Genomic DNA, 15,705 nt, shown 5'->3' with positions numbered 1-15,705 from the left:
GACAGCCCTTTTCTTTTGGGCATCTGTGATCTGTACCTTTCCTAAAACATTTGAAATATGAATTAGCAATTCTGCGAAATGTGCTTTAGCTATGCTGCAATGTGATAGAACTGTATCATGTGGGAGCTTGTAATAGGATAATAAAACCTCCTACCCCGACTAGATGATTAAGGAAAAAATTCAGTTGGTAGGAACTGCATTTGTGGTGAATTAGCTGAACACATTCCCCAATTCCAAAAAAATCCTTGGGTTTTGGTCACATGCTTCAATGTGCTCTTGCCCCATCAATCAGCTCATGCCTGATTATGTGATATATTTAAATAATATAGGTTTATATTTAAATATCAAATCAGATGTTAGCACTTTGCTGAAATGTTTGATCTGTTTCTCCTGAAATGATAATTTAGAGATTAAATAAGTATAGAATGAAACTGAGAAACTTCACTTTCTGTTTTCTTGCACTTCTCTTTTCTGCATAGAACAGAGAACAAACTTCCTTTAGAAATTCTTTTGTTTCAACATCTACCTTCTATGTCACATTTGCCTGCATGACCCAAGCATCTGAGGGGGTTTGCCGTGTTGGTTACTTTGATTAAAAACTATAGCGTTGAAGTAGTTGTTTTCCTAGCAATACATTGTATTTTCTGCCTGAGCTAATTGCACACTCCCCTTCAACACTGGCACCAATGTGCTTCTTTTTGCCCAAACTTTGCTTTTTTCAGGCCTGACGCAGGACTGCTGGGTGATGACTCTATTGTAAGCCACTAATTATGTTTATATCACCAAGTCGTGGCCTTTGTTAGCACAAAGGCAACCCAGCAAGTATATCATATTCCTTCTGAATGCTATAGAGATTGCATTTCTTCTCACATCCTCTTCCTTCAGACTTTCTTTCTTCTACTTCACTGTTTTGCTAACAGTAAAGTTATTCTTGTGATAAGTAAGCAGATCTTAATTCTTTAATTTGATTCCCTAAATGCCTCAACTGAAAAGCTCCTATATTCTTATTTATTGCAGGAGATATAAATGGAACACTTGCTCCTTTCCCAAGCATAACATTTTGCTCTTTTGGGTACATTAAAGACCCAAAGACATTAAAGATATTCAAATATCACAGCCCTTGATGGTGCAGTGTTATGGAACACTAGAGTTAGATATATCTTTTATTTTCTCTGAGAGCTTGTCGTCACTACCATATTAACTGAAGCTGCAAGCCAGATTGTGCCCAAAAGTGATTCTTGTGTGACTTGAGTTGCAAGTCGAATTACGTCCCCCAAATAATTCTTGTATTATTAAGGAAAATAGAAGATTTCTAAAATAAAAATATACCTGGGAACCTTCTTATCCCTTCTGTGGCAGTGTGATCCCTAGGTAGAATCCTGGACTGCATTTCAGAGATCTGGCTTCTAGTTACAGTCGTGGGACAAACAAGGTAGGTGTTGTAGACTTGGGAACCTCATTTTGCCCCTCTTTGCTTCTGTGTCTGCTGGAATACAGGTATCTTAGGTCAGGGACTGTCTCTTAATGTGATGTTCTGCAGTAAGTAGCACTAGAAACTTCAAGTTCAGCTGGGTTCTTTTGAAATCTGTGTAATTAACACAGCTCATACCAACTAGTGACCAAAATTATATATAAATGTATAAATAACTTCCATTAAAAGTTATCTATATGATTTTTCTTCATGTAATGTAATTACGTATAAACATAATTTGCTATATTCATATAATGAAAAGTCAGTATTAAACTTCTTATGATGCTTAACAGTCTATCCAAACAGAATTTTAGCTGATCTTTCTTGAAAAGGGTTATGCTGATAACAATTTTGAACAGATGAATGCCACTGTATTTGAAATCTTCCTTTCTCCCAAAGGTTGAGTATTTTTTTCCGATTGATCTTCATCTGTAAGGATTTATAGAAATTATGGCTGGATTCTTTTGATGTGGCAGTACTCCACACATGAATGATGGGGAGCTGGAAGGCATGATGAGCATGCTTGCCAAGAATAATTGGCTTCTGCACTGTGGAACAGCTCAAAAAAATTAAGTATCACAGTATATAATTTGGGTGTGCATATTGCTTGCAGTTCAAACTATTTTAGTAGTCTGCAGTGGCAAACTGAGCTTCCTATTGGCTTGCTTGTTATATGTTTATTAAGGAAGCTACATGCAGCATCTAAGAAAAGGATTGTCATTTCCAGCTATAGCATGTTTCTTTGGAATAGATAGAATTTAATCTGAGTCATTTTTCTTTCCGTTTGCTTTTCTAATCATTTTCATATTCTGCCAATCATTCTTGTGACTTTCTGTTAAATCTAAAAACCTGTTTGCTGGCGTATGGTGGTTGATGGCAAGAGTAGTTGTATGCTGTGTGGTCTGCCAAAAAATTGTTAGATCTGCTATAAATTGTTATTACACTTAATAATGTTCTCAAAAGAAGGTTTGTGAGACTTCAGATTTGTGGTCTGTACCATGTAGAGTTCTTTGGTCAGCAGAATCTTTCTTGTTTTCCTGTTTTCAAACAATTTTTCTGTGCTTCTTCCTCTCTTGATGTATACATATTCTTTCAAACTATGCTAGAATATTTTTCTTCAACTTCAGGGGATGGGAGAGAGTTTATTTCTCCTAATGCTCAAGAAATTTCTCAAAGACTTTAAACTGCTCGGTCCTTTACCTACTCACAGTCAACACTGGCAATTTTCTAAGGTACTTTTGAAGTAGTAATATCAAGATTTATTGGCCTAAAAGGGTTAAAATCGAAAGAATCGGTCTGAGTGTGACTAATTTTGGAACACAAGGACTGACCAGTTTACTTTTATTAGAAAACTATTTTTATGCCAACCATCCTGGCGTTTAGCAGGTATTCCCCCGATGCTGTATTTTTCACTGAAGTGCATTCTGTGTTAAGAACAACTCTCTCTCTTTCTCGCTCTTTCTCTCTCTCATTTTTTATTTATTTATTTATATTTTTTTGTGAGTCTGCAAATGAGCAGATTGTCACTTGGTTGTTATCAGTCAAAATAGGTACTTGTAAATTCTAACAAATTTGTATTTTGCTGGTGAATGGTTGTTCCACTGTGACTGTGTTTCTTCTACATACCTTAGCCACAGTGCCAATGGCAAGAGATCCATACTCTGTACCAAGCTATTCATTCCTACCCTGAGGCCACTCTCTCATCTGTGCTGGCACCATTGTTTTTGAAGGCATGAAATAAATTGGTGAGAATTTAGCCGGGTCAAAAAGAACTGGGTTTGCAAGGCTATATTTAACAGGTTTGGGTGTCTGATCTACATTATCACGTGTCCCCAGAGGAAGGATAGCGTGAAGATTGCTAAGGGCTTTAATTTTTATTTTATTTTTTTTTTAATTCAGAAGTGCAGCCCCACTTAAGCTGAGACAAACTGCTGCAGCTGCCAAAGAAGTAGTCTTTTTGCCCCCGCTGCTCATCCTAACATTTATTATGAGATTACTTGCAGGTTATTTGAAGTATTCACTTTTGTCTTTCACATTTCAGTACCTCAACTGCTTGTCTAATTTCACAAGAAAATGTGGCTTGTCATGTTTGCTTGACTAATTTGATATATTTATTTAGCTTTTTACTCATGAGTTTGAATTCAGTTGTCTTCGCATGTTACACATTTGTGTAAACTATGCAAGCTTGCACACATCCTGAACTCAGTAAATTAGTGTTCCTCTGTTAAAATTGCTTGTATCTACCTGTTGAGAAAGATGTAGCTCTTTTTTCTTTTTTTTTTTTTTTTATTTTATTAGATATATCTATTTTCCTTTGCAGAGACTTACTGTGGTTTAGAGGATAGTGTTAGAGTTATACCCATCAATATAAAACACTCTTCTTGCCTTAAAAAAGCAAATGTGCTTCTTTACACCAGACCAAATGCAATTTAAAGTGAACACTGTTCTGTGTTTAAGGTTAAAACTGGTTACGAAATCCGTTAAGATAAAGATGCGATTTAGTGTGTTACGTTAGTTATGTCACAGAGGTTAAGAGAGTTTACCTAATAATCAAAGCCTGATTTAGTATTTCTTATGGCAGAAGGTTCAGCTACTTTGCTTGTATTAGCTTGCTGCTAAGTTGATTGTGTTCTTATTATGTAAACATTCCTTTTGAAATCATTTTTAATGTCAGAAGTCTGAAACTTCCAGTGAAGTTATGATGTGCCATTTTCCAGATGGTACAAGAATCAAGCCTGCAGGCTAGTGCGCATTGTACACTGTGTTTCTTAAGGGAAGTTCTCCCAAAGTAGCCTTTAAAATGGTCACTTTTCAATAACTCGTAGAAGAAAAAATAAGAGTTATATCCAACTAGAACTAACATTAGGTGCATGGTGAATGGAAATCATTGAAAATTTTTAGCAAAAAATAAGTCATTTAATGTGCACATTGCCATATATAGTAGCACCCTAATTTTCAAACCCTAAAAAGAGAAAACACAAACATTACTGTCATTTTGTCACTTTTATTTATCACTTCTTGTATCACTCTTGACTGCTCTGTGGAGTGGTTCTTCAGTGCAATTTTGATCTGTTGCAATCAGTGGGACTTTTGCCCCCAAATTCACCTGATCCAGGATTTTAACTTCTGTGTTTTTCCCTTTGAAAACTTTTATGATGTAACAATTGCTTTTCTGCTTAGAACGTCTTCCCCTTTTCTACTTGCACCTTTACATAAATATCATTGTCTTCTGGAATCTGGCCAAGTTGTGTATCTCTTCTTGTTTTATAGTTAATCTTATTCTTTTTTAAATCAGCTCATATATGCTTAATTGAATTTCATTATCTTCAACAATTACTTTGAAAATAATTGAACAAAATGTTTATCATAAGCTGTATTTGGCATTTTTATCCCCTCTGGAGGCTTGCCTCTGTTATCATACAGGAAGTTTGGTATGAATGCTGCCACCAAAAACAACAGATACTTTTTTAAGAACTTCTGCAGAATCACAGAATTGTTGGAAGGCACTTTTGTCGGTCCCATCCAACCCCCTGGTAAAGCAGGGACACTTCAAACAGGTTGCCCCAGTTGCCAACATTGACCCAGGACTCAAATGACTTTTAGCACAAGTACCCAGCACAGATTAAGCAGGCAGAAATGTTTTCCTTAGACCTTCATCTTAGACTTCCTTTCAACAATACAGTTAACTCTTGGTCTCTTTTTCCTTCCTTCACGTCTTGCATGGCCTTCCTTTGCAATCCAAAAGATACTGTGAGTTTGGGTTACCCTCACTGGAAGTTGTTCCTTTTCAAGAATAATGTCATTCAACTGTCCTGTTGTAATTCTTGATAATTTTTTTTTTCACTGTCTTTGTATGTCATGTTAAAAAGTACATGGAAATTCATGCAACAGTTGATTTTAAACTATTGCTTTCCTTTTACACATTATTCAATCTCTCTCCTCTGAAAAAACGATCAGCAGAGCAGTACATTTTTGCCCAAGTTTAATGATGAAATGAAGCTCCAAAAATATAAATGAGATATATAAAATATAAATGCATATTGCAGCTTAGAAATTTGTTTTATCTTAACTTGGAAGTTTCAGTAAGCTGAACATTGAATGATAGCATTGTAAAATGTCTGTTCTTCCCCGGCAAAATTTGGAAAACTTTTGTTTCCCTTATGTGGGCTGATTTCATCAGTAACATGCAAAGGAATTCTGCTCCATTCAGCTGTTAATGTCCTAACTGCTGCAGAAGAAATATTGTTGGTTGCCATAACTCAAGAAGTGTTATTTTAAAATACAGTCACTGGAAATGTTGAAGTCGACATGTGAGTTTTGTTATGTTACTCATATTTTCATATTTTCCTCTTTTTTTTTTTTTTTTTTGTTTTTTGTTTTTTGTTTTTTTGTTTTTTGTTTTTTGTTTTAGATTACTTCTGTAGTTCAATTTTGTGTTTAAATTTTCACATTGCGTTGTGGGTTTTTTTCCACTTCTGCTTTGATTTTTAACTATTAAAGGTTTTTTTGTCCATTATATTATACTCTGCAAAGTATTTTTGATCCATCATCTGAAACATGATGTATACACCCTTTGCATTATTTTGTGTGGATAGGAGTGTGGGCTTCCAAGGACAAGAGTGACCTCACACCAGCAGCTTCTCATTAACTGCTGGGAGAGACATAGAATGATTCCTTTCTGCCTTTTACAAAGCATTTTGAAAGTACATGTATTTTTTCAATTTATTTATTTATTATTTTTATTATTATTTATTTTTTGTCAGATGAGAAGATTCTTTAGAATTTCCATTCATTCCTACCTTAAAAGTGAACTGGACTTGGGTATTTCATTTTGCTGTTTCAAATAAAGGCAGGTTTTCAAACAATGGCTATACCATCTCTTCTTAACCACAAAAATGGCTTGGGCAGTCACTTTTGTACAGAAAGTACGGCCAGCTTCTGCATTTTCTTGTATCTGTTGCTTGCAAGAATTGTCTTGTAACATGACCTCTGACACTAAATGTAGAAAAAATTGAGAAAATACTCAATCTGCTTAGAAACTACTTTTCTCATGGAAATGTGACTATACAATGATACTACTGGGTCCCATATTTTCCTGTGTTTGCCTTTACCATATTTTATCAGGTTGTAAATAAAAAGATCACTTTCCCTCCTAACCACTTTCCTTTCTTGTGAGGGAAGTCTTTGTGAGAGCTGAGAGCTAAGCCAAGCACCTTCCTGTGTGTGTATTGCCACCACAGTCAATATTGTCACAGCAGCAGGCATGTCCATGTAGGGTACTGAAACTGGGCACTGAATTTTATATGAGGAATAAAGAAAGGGAAAAAAAAAAAAAAGAAAAGTTATTCAGAACTCTCATTTGGCAAAAAATAAAATAAATAAATAAATAAATAAATAAATAAATAAATACTTTTATAAATTCTAATTCTGAACAAAAAAATAAAAATGACTGCATGAAATGGTTAGACAAAAATGTTAAATCAGATGTAATAAATAAATAAATAAATGAGATACTTCTGTATTTCTGTGAGCACCAGGTTAGCAGGCTTAGCAAAGTTTGATTTCCTAAAGATATATCCTGATAAATAGATTGCTAGATAGACATGAGTCTAACGGACACAACTTCCAACTGAAGTGTTTGCTACAAAAGCATAACCTTTCTCTCCTTTGTAGCTTCCATATAGTCTACAGGTAGTGAGCACACACTTCATATGGTTTCTCAGTAGAGACTTAAAAGGCAAATCTTTGTTAAGCTCATGACTTATTTTCAAGAAACTTTCCTGAATCTAGTAAGCTTGATATGTTTACACCTCTGTTGGATTTGGTTCAGACTGAACAAAAGATTTAAGTGTAGGTAGACCTCCATGAACTTTGTGAACTCCTTCTACTCATTTGTAGTGGTACAGTATGTGTCTTTGAATATAGCCAAAGGTCTGGTATAAAGATGTATTCTCAGAAAGTTTCATTTCCTCTTTTGTACTTTTTTACTTTTTTTTTTTTTTTTTTTTTTTTTTTTCTGGATTGTAAAGCTGTTTTTTGATACAAAAAAAAAAAAAGATATTTTGAACTTCAGAAGTAATTATGGTGAAAAGATAAAAGGTGTTCACTTTTTCTCATGTAACCTTGAATGTAAACGAGAATTGTTTTATCAATATAGATAAATTATGCATGAGATAACTTTTTTTTCTTGAGTATTTCCTGAATAAATAGATGTACAATAAAGTATACAGGTCTGAGATTTTATGGGGTTGTAGGAACAACTTTGTAGTAAGGTTACAAAACATGCTTTTTCTCATCTTGTGAGAACTACTTTTCTGTTTAACATTTGAATACATAGTGTAACCAATGGAGTTGTTCTCAAGTGAAGCAGTGTAAATACACTTAGGAGCACAACAGGTCTTTGTTTTCTGGTTGAGCTTTTAGGGAAATATCGCTATTTAAAACCATAGGCAGATGTCCTTTTTCAGATTCTTGTCACAGAGGTTACTACAGGCTGCTAAAACTGTCCAAATTTACCTTGCAGTGAAATAGTTTCTGCATGTGCTTCCTAATATGGTTCAGACAAAATCAGATAATTTAAACTGCTTGAGCTATCTTAGCTCTTTTTGCTTCAAGCAATGTGGTCACATCAGTAATTTATAGCAAGGAGCTGCTACTAAGCAGATATGGACTGAGATGGTAGAGGACATTTGTCTATGGTCCATGTTCAAGCACACAGTAATTTAATACAGGTTTTGGAAGGAGAAATGTGTTCAGGTGCATAAAAAGATTTATTACACATGATAGAGGTCTTGTGAAACTACGAGCAGTATGGAAAAGACTAATTTTATGTATACATAAAATAATAATAATAAATGATAGTAAATTAATGCACAAACAATTAAAATATAAACATACCAATTAAAGTATAATAAATGTAGGTTTGTGATGGTCCATTTTGAAATAACTAACATTTCTTATATTTGACTGGTCTGCTGCATCAGTTTTTTTCTGAGGCTTTTTCATGTTGTTTTACAAAATTCTCATGTTCCTAAGCCAAAATTAAAGAAAATGATGCGTAGTTAAACTTCCTGTGACCTGACCAATATATCACAATGATCTTTCTGTAACGTGGAAAGTTGCTAGTTACATTATGGAAAAAAAAATAAAAATCTGATGTATAAATAATGCTGGTATGCCCAAGCACAGTGTCAATTGCTTTATCAAGCTACACACACTAATCTAGTTAATTTAAAATTACCTAGAATGCTATGAAGAAATAATCAGTGCTTTGGAAACTGGTTCTAAGTGTTGATTAAGCAAGCTTTGCCAAGCAGAACAAATCCATTTTACCAGAAGCTCTGAACTTGTCAGGTCTCAAAGGAACGGTAGAGTCATGTTTTGCTATACTGACATGGCACATTCGGTGACATACAATGGTAGAAGGTGCTGCTAAGTTGATGGTTGGTGTCCTTTTCTCTAAATCAACACTATGCTGTGGTAGTTACTAGTCTGTTACATGATCTGTTACATACAGTTTAAAATATGAGGGTGTTTGTAGACCTGACGGGCTTGCTGCTGGAAAACCTTTCATGTCTAAATAGCTTTTGTAGTTTCAAGCAGTTGCTGTAGTCTATACAGCTTCCTGTTATCAGAATCTGTAAATGCCATGCTGCCACTCCTGTGTGTCAGTGTTGAGCAAAATGAGTGCAATCTAAACGGATATAATGTAGATATGGTTTGTTAATCCAGTCTTGTACCATAAGAGCAGAGTACCGTATTACAGTTCTTATTAGATTCATCACTGTCATTATTTACTTTAAAAGAAATGCAATTTCCTCTTCTTTCAAAATGTAATAATGGCCTTTCCAAGTTATTTTAAAATTAAAATCAAGAAAGATGCTCAGCACTACTGTCAAGGACTCACCAAGAAGTGCAGCAGTCAAGACTGTCATGGCCCTAGGCAACCAGCAACCATCCTGTTTGATTCTTTTTTGACTTTCAGTCAGAAGCAGTCTTTGTTAAGGTCAAGCTCGCTGTAGTAAATGTTTACAGATGTTGTTATGTAAATGTACAAAATTATAAATTTACCCATAAAGTACTGATGGGAAAATATCTTTAATTATTGGCAAATACTTATCCTTTTTCTACTAGTAACCTTATTATAGGTTACTAGTAGAAAGTTATTGGAACAGAATAAAATGTAGACTACATCTGAATTAGGAAAAAAAAAAAAAAAAAAAAAAAGTTTTTTTCACTCACAGCATTTAGTAGAAGACATTCACTTTGAAACTATGAAACCTTCCCTACTAGCAGAAAATCATGTATTACTTTTACCAAATCTCCCAGGCCTGGAAAACTGATTACTCTCTTACCTTCCTGCTGCCATCATATTCACACTTTAAGCTGCAGAATTTTAATGGTTTTGCACTTAGCTCTGAGGACTATGGATTTATGCTTAGTTTTGTATTCCAGAAGAGAGAATGTGTAGGACATTGGGACATATCTATATGGTCCAGTTACAGGTTTGTACAGGTTTGTATTCAAAGAAGAAAGAGGTACCTCACAGTGAAGAAACAGTTCTTTGTGTTTCTGTAGGCACGTTCCAGTATTTTATTTGAAACCCATGTAGACGAGAACCTCTTACAGAAGTGATGCTTTGGAACTGGGGCAGCTCTAGCTCATCTGTTAAAAGATATCCCTAGAAATATATACGTATTTTGTAGGGATATCTGAATTTTATGATATTTATATATATATATATATATATATATATATAAGTTTTTTAGGGATCACAGAATCACAGAATCACAGAATTTCTAGGTTGGAAGAGACCTCAAGATCATCGAGTCCAACCTCTGACCTAACGCTAGCAGTCCCCACTAAACCATATCCCTAAGCTCTACATCTAAACATCTTTTGAAGACTTCCAAGGATGGTGACTCCACCACTTCCCTGGGCAGCCTGTTCCAATGCCTCACAACCCTTTCAGTAAAGAAGTTCTTCCTAACATCTAACCTAAAACTCCTCTGGTGCAACTTAAGCCCATTCCCCCTCGTCCTGTCACCAGGCACATGGGAGAACAGACCAACCCCCACCTCGCTAAATATGTGTATACCCCTATATATATCTATATCTCTCTATATATATGGGATATCTGATACATATATATGATATATATATATAATACTTATTTATATATAAAGAAATATATATATATATAATTTTTATAATATATATATATCAGATATCCCTAGAAATATATATATATTATACATATATACATATAGGTATATATCCCTAACAAACCTTGTGTTTCAAGAAAAAATAGGAAGATAACCTGTTAACATCCTGAAATTGGCTTTTTGTGTAGATGATTGTCCTAGGATTATGGACAATGGGCATTTATTGATTAATTCAGTCATGAAGTACAGATCTTTATTCCACAGTGCTCTTCCTTGCTGTTGGGAAATCAGACATTTTGGGAAACACGTGTTTGATTCTTTACTATGCCAAGTTCCCTTTTGCAGCACTGATGAAGATTAGTGATCTTGTTAAGCCTCCTTCATTCGCCAGACAAATTTGCACCTGAGCCCCAGTCAGCACTATCAAACCTGTCACAATTACCTCGGGTAAGATCCCAGACCCATTAGCAAAATTTAGCTGATTACCTTCAGAGGTTCAGAAATCTAACTCTTGTTTCCTGTTAGAAAATAATTTTCAAATAATAATTTCAAATAATAATTTTCAAACCCACTCAAATTTCTTTTTGGAACCGTACCAGCATCACTTAGAAAAATGTCTTATCTCTCTCAGATGGCATTATGAGAAGAGCAATACAAGGGCATTTTCAGACTGAAGTACCTCCACAGCCTGGCTATTGGGGAAGAATCTCAAACAAAGCAGTTGTGGTGTGCATCTCACTATCTCTTCTTAGAGCTGCTCCACTTTGTATAAATAAATAAAGCTTTGAGCCACAGAGATACTGATCATTTGCAGGGCTAGGAGGGTAAAAGCTTCCTCTTTATTATGTATTCATATCAGAACTTCAGCAGAAAAAAATTTGAGAGACCAGCCTTGAAAATAGTAAACAACCCTGCATTTAGGATGCTTGTACAGGATGTGGGAAAATGTAGTAAAAAAATGTTAGCCCTGTCTCTTCCAAGAGAGTTGCATAATAATCAGGCTGTTAGCTATTTTAGGGTAAACTTTTATATTATTGCATTTCAGGAACAAACAAACAAACAAACAAACTTTGAACCAGTTAGTTGTCACCCTTCTGTAGAGCAGAATGTATAGATAGTTGTTGGTGGTTTTTGTTTGGTTGCTTGGTTTTAAATTTCAAAAATTTTATGTTGTGGAAAAAAAGTTTCCCATCACTTTTAATTTGGATCTGTACTCATGGAAGGAGAAAATAAAGTGTTGGGCAATCTTCCTCAATACATAAACTCCAGAATGATGTCGACAAATAATTACAGTAATGTATCTTTCCTTCACCTTTTATTTATTACCCTGCTTTTGATCTCTTTTACTTCATCTACGTAAAAGTTAGAGGCAGAGATCATCGGTTAATATGAAAGAATGTGGCACCACTTAAATCAATGTTTAAATCAACATTTGGCTCAAGGCTTTAACTAAAATAAAATATAAGGGAAAAAATCATTCTGTGGGTTTCAGGGAAATGAACTGTTAATGAATATTGTGAAAGAGCTGAAATTTGCTGTAAGGGAAAGACTGACACAGTGTTTGTCGAGTTTTCAACTTGACGCATGGAGGAGCAGGTTGAGCTGTCTTGTGGTTTTGATGGATGACGTTTATCCGTTGCATACCTATCATCCAAAACAAACCCTCTCCCAGCCTGGCCTTTTCGCAGCAGCAGTAACAGTGACTGGTACTTACAATGTTAGCTCGAGGGCTGGTAGCCTCTGGGATAATTTCCTGAGACAATATGACAGAAATGTAGCAGAAAGAATGACTGACTCATTGTCCAGTGTAAAGAAACTGCGTGACTAACATAGTTCATTCAGTTTAAACCGTAGGTTTCTTACTGATGACACAAATGTAATAACAGTTTTGTGTATCTGACTCTCAGAGTAGTATTTGGTTTCCTCCACAAAAGCAAATAATCAAGTGGACGGGAACAGTATTTGCCTAATAAATAGCATAAATAGGAAGTGAGGTTATGTTTTAAAAATCATGGGAGAGGACCCAGAGGCTTGAAGGCTTTGCACCACCTATTATATAAATGAGATCTAATCCTGAATGAGGCTCTCAGGCACTACTTTTATAACATTTTGAATATATTAATGAGCAATGACACTAAAACAAAAGAGATAAGAAAAACATTCAAGATAACAGTAAAGGTTCTGTTAGAACTGGAGTTTTATGGAGATGCAGTAGATGCAATAGATGACCTGCAGATACTAGTAAGGGTCTGATTTAGCACATACTCATTCACCAAGAGTGTCCATACAGACAGGAACTTCGGGTTTTACTATTATCTTTAGTAGTGCACCGGATGTGTTGGGTCTGTCCAGTGATATGAAGCATGCTGCTAGCCCAAATGCTGACTCAGACATCACTTGACCCAAGAGAGAAGCTTTAAGAACAAAACAAATATTGAAGTTAAAGAGATACATTGCATGTGTTCTTGGTTTGCTGAGGAGTGCAAAAGCCTAACCCTTTGTCCCATGTAAATACAACCCAGCTAATGGCATGTGAAGGGAATGAGGACAGTTTCATTAAGGGAAAGGTGAAAAACTGATCCCTGCTACTGCCCTTTCTGATGCTTTCAGCAGTGAAGCTGAATGAAGTTGCGCCTTCTCCTAATTCCCTATTTGCTTTGTTGAAAAGAGAGCAGGCTTCCTGCTGCCTAACTGAGGAAAGACTTGGAGGTTTCCTTTCTCTTACATCTCCAGGGCCCCATAATGACCTGATAAAGGCTGGTCTCCAGCTGCTCACTTTTGCCATCAGTTCATTTAGTTTATCTTATCAATACTGTGCAAATCTGTTTCAAATTCGAATTAATGCTAGGAACACACAGGATGTTTTGGGGGTGTTTTCCTTAGAAAAAGGAAAATATTAACTTCTGAAATCATTGACTGCTGTTATCTAAGTCTAGAAGTGAGGTGGTGATTTATTAAATTCATTTAGTGCAACGTGAAAATGGACAACTACAAAGGACACTTATTAACACTTTCTTTTAAGAAAAATAGTCTAGTTTTAGCATACTTCTTGCTAGAGACTAGATGGAAAAGAGCGAATATGAATTCCTCAGTTCTTAGAAAGCTTTCACTCAGCTTTCCCATTTTATCAGACACCAGGAATTCTATTGAGGTTTCTTTAGCAAAGTCCAGCTGAAACTTTTTCTAAACTTGGGTGTCTATAAGTTTTAATATTGTGTTAGCTCAGGCTGCACCATTAGGTGTTGTTAAATTCAAAAGTCAAATCAACCAGGAGACACAAAAGCTTAGGAAAATAAACTGCTAGTCCTGGTACTTAGAGAAATATTTATTTTTATTTTATTCTGTGGTAATTTCTGAATAGGCATTTGTAAAGTTTTTGAGGAACTTTCCTTTGAAAAAAAAAAAAAACAGGGATCCTGAAATTCTTTCGCAGATGGAACTCCCAGTTTACAAATTTCCTCTCAGTCTAAAATTTTCAGTTGGTAATAAAAAAATTATGACAAAACAGAGTTTCTGGGTCTTGCAGTTATTGGCATTTCAGACTAAGCCATCAGTAATCTGCTTAAAAGTGAAGTCTGTGGTTTTTAATGGCTTATATGAGCTGTTGGTTTTGTTTGTTTGTTTGTTTGTTTGTTTGTTTTTAAAAAAAATCAAGCTTTTTTTTGTGTGTGTGTTCTGATCATATGTTCTAAGAAAGTAGGAAATCAAAATTATTAGGTCTTTTTAACACTAAAAATTTTCATACACAAAGTGATTTGTATTTCTGGTTACTTTCATCCAAATGCCAAGCATATATAACAGTTGCACTCTTCAGCAAAATGCTGATGGGGACAATGTAATGAATGTAATGTCCTTTGATCCCTTCTAGTAGGATCAGACACTGTTACAGAACAGCAAATGTGAGAGTGTGACTATTTGAACCACCAAATTTTTGACAAAATGTCTTTTATTTTCTTGACTATTAATTTAATTTTGTTCTACTTTGAAAATCTGTGACTCCTCTCATGCTGAAAGAACAGCAGTATCCTACTCAGATACCAAATGTTTTATAGCTGCAGGGGAAAATGATCTTCAGGATACATCCTAGCACCTAGAATTTTTGTATTATATAAGAAATAGAATATGAAAGCAGATTGAACAATGAATCCAGTATTGGACTCCTTGTCCAAGAGTCTCAAAATCTAACCAATTACAACTGTTGAGAAAAATAAGAAATTCAAAAAGGTACATACTTTTCCTCAAAATGCAGGTTGTTCATAGAAATAAAGCAATAAAAATGTAAGCAGATGATATTTTGCTGTAGTACTACTTGAAAACCTCAGACAAACTTTCCTCTTTTTCTTTATTTTGAGCAAAGTTTAATTGCTTTACAGGAGAACTTACTTCTTTTGCCAGTGAACAAATGAGGTCCTGCAGGTTCTTATGGACAGTGAAGAACTGTAGGAACATACTCGGCCTACTATCAGGAACCTGCTGGTCCTTTGCCAAAGGCAGACAGAAGGGAAAAGAGCATTGGGTAGGAATGTGTGGTAGCAGAAGTTCATTTGGCTTTATGGGATTTTTGATAAGAGTAAAGAGTTGCAAGAAGCATTCACACTGCAAACATTTTGACCCACTGTGTCATTAAAGCAGTAAATCATTTAAATATGCTGCATGTATTGATCCTATGTTTTTTTCTGCTTGTCTTCAATGGAAGAATGTTTTTCTGATAGTCTTCCCTACTACTGTGGCATTGCAAGACTATTTCTTCAGATGAATTTGCAAATACTTAATGCAGGCATACTTCTAGACTTCACAACAATTTATATCTGTATGAGTGACTTAATTCCAAAGCTTCTTCCAAGAAGTAGACCAAATATTTAATAGAAAAAAAAGAGGGGGAGGGGGGGGAGGAGGAGGGGACACCAGAGAAAAGCCGAAGAGTCACCAAAAGCAACACCCCATGCAGTAAAACTAAACTACATAGTGAGAGTCTGATTATGTAGTTCTTCAAAATTTTAGGAGTCAGAAGGGCCTTAATTACTCTGAACTAACTAAAATTGATGTGTTTCAAGAGACTGATACCTTCTT

At 35.2% G+C, this 15,705-nt stretch overlaps 1 protein-coding gene and 1 long non-coding RNA gene across 6 annotated transcripts in view; one reads left to right on the top strand and one right to left on the bottom strand.

The window, feature by feature from the left end:
* Positions 1-15,705, top strand: part of PDE4D (phosphodiesterase 4D) — a 629,197-nt gene that overhangs the window by 550,069 nt on the left and 63,423 nt on the right. The gene's annotated exons all lie outside the window — the stretch shown is intronic.
* Positions 5,437-15,059, bottom strand: LOC311427103. The gene is made up of 3 exons (XR_014687211.1): positions 15,019-15,059; positions 9,378-9,486; positions 5,437-6,763 (listed from the first exon to the last, which is right to left on the bottom strand). It is a non-coding gene; the product is annotated as an uncharacterized lncRNA (long non-coding RNA).

This window comes from Aythya ferina, assembly GCF_964211825.1.
Source record: "Aythya ferina genome assembly, chromosome: Z".
Taxonomy (NCBI): Eukaryota; Metazoa; Chordata; class Aves; order Anseriformes; family Anatidae; genus Aythya; species Aythya ferina.
This window is presented reverse-complemented; position numbering and strand designations above follow the sequence as displayed.